The 4,756-nt window shown below is 40.2% G+C and overlaps 1 long non-coding RNA gene across 1 annotated transcript in view; it reads right to left on the reverse strand.

Annotated features, from left to right (window-relative positions):
• Positions 1 to 1,628: 1,628 nt before the first annotated feature.
• LOC107739420 (uncharacterized) overlaps positions 1,629 to 4,756 on the reverse strand; it is a 4,670-nt gene continuing 1,542 nt past the window's right edge. The window contains exons 2-3 of the long non-coding RNA XR_001639995.1: positions 1,788 to 1,820; positions 1,629 to 1,691 (exon numbers count right to left, since the gene is read on the reverse strand). This is a non-coding gene — a long non-coding RNA (uncharacterized LOC107739420). The remainder of the gene's footprint in view (positions 1,692 to 1,787; positions 1,821 to 4,756) is intronic.

Here is a 4,756-nt window from a genome sequence, read left to right on the forward strand (position 1 = left end):
TGCCTGTGGGCTAGAGAAATCACTGAAGTGCTGTTTAGTTCTGTTTATTTGAAGCGCCAGAGCGCCTGCCTGTTTTGTTATTTTCAGTCAATTGAATAAATTACCACGAGCCTCAGTCACGCCGTCTCCGACTTTTTCCTTTCTTCCCTCTAACTTTGTTACACTAACGTTTGTAACTCATTAATAAATGGTTCACAGGTCTTCACTTTACATTAAGGTTCACTTTTACAGGTTACTAATGTTTGTAATTCATTAATAAATGATTCACATGTGTTCACTTTACATTAAGGTTCACTTTCACTGGTTACTAACGTACACTGGTTACTAACTCACTATTTGGCAGGTATTGCTTTGTGATTAAAAAAAAAAAAAATCAAAAAGGTTAAAAATGCAGATTTATTTTCATAGGCTGCTCTGTTTGTATTTACCAAGGGCAGTGCCAGATTTATGCATAGGCATTCTAGGGGGTGGGGGGGGTGTTACTTTCTGTTTTGAGGTGGTAATAGTATATATTAATAGGGAAGGGGGGCCCCCATTTTTAATTTTTTTTGCCTATGTCAAAATAAGAGGTAAATCTGGGGTGACCGAGGGTGACAATAATTTTGACCATGACTGTACAATAATAATTGTAATATATTTTGCAATAATAATCTTGTCCTGGAGGGCCTATGCCCTGCAGAGTTTAGCTCCAACCTTAATCAAACACATCTTCAGGATCATTAGACAATCACAAGTAGGTGAGTTTGATCAGGGTTTGACTTAAACTCTGCAGGGCAGTGGCACTCCAGGACTGGATTTGAGGAACCCTGAATTAAAGGTATGAAAAGATAAATGAGGAAACCTCTTTAGAGATGAGTTCAATCTCTGCTGTGCAGTTGGAGTCAGTCAGATTGGCTTCCACTTGAGTCATAACAGCTGTACAGGCACCAAAACAACCAGACGGCAATAGATCCCTTTTCCCTAGAATTGCACTTAATAGGGAGCTCTTTCCTCCTCCTGATTTTCCAAAAATCCCAATAACTGCCTTCTTCCTACTGATAATATTAATTTTGTTTATCTTTGAAATGATGTCTCTGTGCATAATGCTTGTGTGGACTAAGTTATCAGTGACTTTTTTCATAATTTGCTTTGCCTTGTCCATGATCTCCATATCTGTGCACAATGAAGAAGAGGAGAATCACAATGGGGATTATTTAATGCACACATTAAATAAGGAAATTTTAGACCTCATTTTAAAGCTGTTTAACAGCAGAATTTAATTTTGCTGCTTTGACACAATCTGTATTGTATAAAGTGATATATAAATAGCAGTAACTTGACTTAAGCTACCAAGTGAATATGAAGAGTTCAGATGCAAAAGCCTCTAAGTGCCGTCTGGAATTTTCATCTAAAATGAGGATTTTTATCAGGCTCCTCTGTTTAGGTTCAGTAATTTTACTGTAATGGCAATGTATAGGTCCTTTTCTATACAATTAAAGTGAAATAACTGAACATAAACGTAGGAGCCTGCTAAAAATCCTCATTTTAGATGAAAATTTCAGATGGCACTTAGAGGCTTTTGCATCTGAACTCTTCATATGTACTCTAGTAGGGGTATATTAAGGTGAACAGATTCAGAATTGACTTGCCTGTTGTCAGTGGTGATTCTGTACTTGAGTCAGATGATTCATGATTATGCTTTCTTTTGGTGCCTGTAAGAGAATTCATTCCATTCATTATATTTTCTTAGTCACTGACTCTTAAGCAAACACAAAATGATCTCTGTTTTATTTGATACATTTTTATACCTTTGCTAGCCATTGTGCAATGGATGAATAGCCCTGGGAAAAAAAAAACATTCACTCAGATAAAGTACACAGTATATATATTTTAAACCAACTTTATTTCCCACTGTTAACATGCTGCTTTTTATATCAGAAATGGGACATCATTTATATTTAATATATTAAATATAATAAAACAGCTTGGGAGACCTGCACTGTAAAAAAAAAAAAAAAAAACAACAAAAACATTACAGAACAACATGTAAATATTACAGTTTAAATCTGTAATTTACAAAACAAAGAAAAAAGGTAAATCCAACAGCCATTTTCATATAAATATACTGATGATAACCACCATAATAACAGGTGAAGAGAAAACCATGTTTATTTGTAAAGTAGCTTTTCAAAAGCTGAAGTAAATACAGAAATACTTCATAATTGTCAGCACTGTGTAGGAGGGAACGACACGGAGATGTGGATCAAAGCAACAGTCTTTAAAGGGGTCATATGATGCGATTTTTCTCTTTGGAGTGTTACAATCTCTTGGTGCATAAAGAAGATCTGTAAAGTTGCAAAGACTAAAGTCTCAAATCCAAAGAGATATTCTTTATAAAAGTTAAGAGTCAGCCACACCTACCTAAAACGGCTCGTTCTAACACGCCCCCACATACCTACGTCACTATGTGGGAAGATTTGCATAACGCCGCCCAAATGTTCAAGCAAAGAAAGAAGGCGTAACTTTTATCCTCGCTGTAGGTTCTTTTTAGCAGCATCATATGACCCCTTTAATAAATCCAAAACACAAGGGGTAATCCACACAAGGAACAGTGTCACACTCTGTGATGGCGAGGAACGATGGAGACGAGAAATAAACGAAACAGTCTTTAATCCATGGAACACAGGGTACATAAACACTGGAGACAGCAGGAAACACATCAACGTAACGAGTAGAACCGACAAACACAGAATGCAAAGGCAAAGACTTAAATACTGGGGATAATTAACAAACACAGGTCCCAGGAATCATAATTAAACTAAACGAGGACAGGAAAGAGACCATATGAGGAAAACCAGGAACAAAGACTGGCAAAACACAACAAAACAGGTCCATGATCCTGACAAACAGCTTGGACACACGAACATGATGTTTAAGACCCGCCAAACACAGACTGCATAGACTGGGGCTTAAATAAACTGGGAAACGAGGACAATTAACAAGACACACCTAAACCAAATGACAATTAACTAGAGACAGAAACTGGGTCACGCAGAGCACATGGGGGTAAAAACACACACAAACAGTGCAGGGGTGTGACAGTTTGTCCCCCTCCCAGAAGGCGCGTCCTCGCACCGCAGGACCAACAAAGGAAGGGACGGAGGGGAACTTGGGAGGAGGTTCGAGTGGAGGACGGACAACCGGGAGGAGGACGGTAAACAGAGTCCATGGTGGAGATGATGAAGGGAGAAGCCAGGAAGGAAACAGGAGGAGCCAGAGCAGACCAGACGGAGGAAGGAGCCAGGGAGGAGACAGGAGGAACTTGGAGCAGAAGGAGCCAGGCGGGACCCAGGCCACAGCCCTGATGGTGAGCCACGGTGGAGCCGACTGAGGGAGGAGCCATGATGGAGGAAGAGCTGACGACTCCAGGGGGCCGACCGACAGCAGCGGAGCAGGTGGAAGAGGAGCCCGTGGCAGAGACGGAGAGTCGATGACCCAGGGCATCGGGGAGGATCCGGAGGGCCAAGGTGGAACAGATGGCTCAGGCAACCGAGACGGAGGCGGGGATCCGGAAGGCCGCGGTGGAGCCGGAGCGACAGAAGACTGAGGTGGAGAGACGAGGGAGCCCAGTGGAGCCGGTGGACTGATGGGCCACAGCGGAGAGGAGGTAGCTAGGAGCCATGGTAGAGCCGCTGGGTCGACGGGTCAAGGCAGAGTCTGGGACTCAGAGGCTGGAGGCGGAGACAAGGGATCCTCCATCCATGACAACTAGAGACAGAAACTGGGTCACGCAGAGCACACACAAACAGTCCAGGGGTGTGACAATAATAACTTTCATTAAATCATTAACAAACATATAATGCCTAACAAATCATTAGTTAATATATATTCGCATAGCTAGAAATGTGGGATAATGTGCTTGTTAAGTAAGGGATACTGTACTTCCAGCCAGTTGTTATCACAGAATAAAGCCCAACGGGCTTATCAGCAGCCTGACCCGAACAGCAAAGCACCGACTTTAGTTACCCGGATGAGCCTGTGTTATTAGTTTTTAAAAAGAAAATTAAAAGCAAGACAAAGACAAACCTCTGTCTTGTTTTTCATTCTAAGTCTTCACAATTGTTTTATTTCTTTATTAATATAGATTTTTGCAATAACAACACGAAACATTGATCTGAGTTTAAATATTTGAACGCAAAGCTTCAGTGAAGAAAGCAGCTCAAACTACTGCTTTAAAAAACAACAAGCAACAAGTTCAAACTAGACGGACATTTAAGGGACACGGTGCAGTCATACTACTTATCACACAACATTTCACCACATAAATAATTAAGGCGATAAAATATATTGATTTAAGATGAAACTGTTTTAAGATCTTAGCAGTTTGGTGCAGTTATCTAATAATCCATTACAGTGTACAAAACAATCCTCACTAAATGGCAGCAGCTGCGGCTTGTATGAAATGAGAGAGTGAGTCTGGGATACCAGGATGACATAAGAGATAACTTTATTTATATAAACAAATTTCTATATTTATCAAATGTTTATAAATGTTTACTAATCATTCAGTACTTTTATAGGCATTATACTTTTAGCTGATGTAACAATGTTTGTGTAAAGAGTGGTTAGCTTAAAAATGCTTGCTAAAGACATAAACAACATGTTTTTATTGTCGTGACACCTAGGGCCAGATTTACTAAACAGGGCAAATTAGCGTGTAAGCATAATGTGTAGGGTTTGAATTGTATCAATTCCGATTCTGTTTCCGATTCTGCTT

The sequence above is a fragment of the Sinocyclocheilus rhinocerous genome, unplaced genomic scaffold (genome assembly GCF_001515625.1).
Source record: "Sinocyclocheilus rhinocerous isolate Xijiao unplaced genomic scaffold, SAMN03320098_v1.1 scaffold16728, whole genome shotgun sequence".
Taxonomy (NCBI): domain Eukaryota; kingdom Metazoa; phylum Chordata; class Actinopteri; order Cypriniformes; family Cyprinidae; genus Sinocyclocheilus; species Sinocyclocheilus rhinocerous.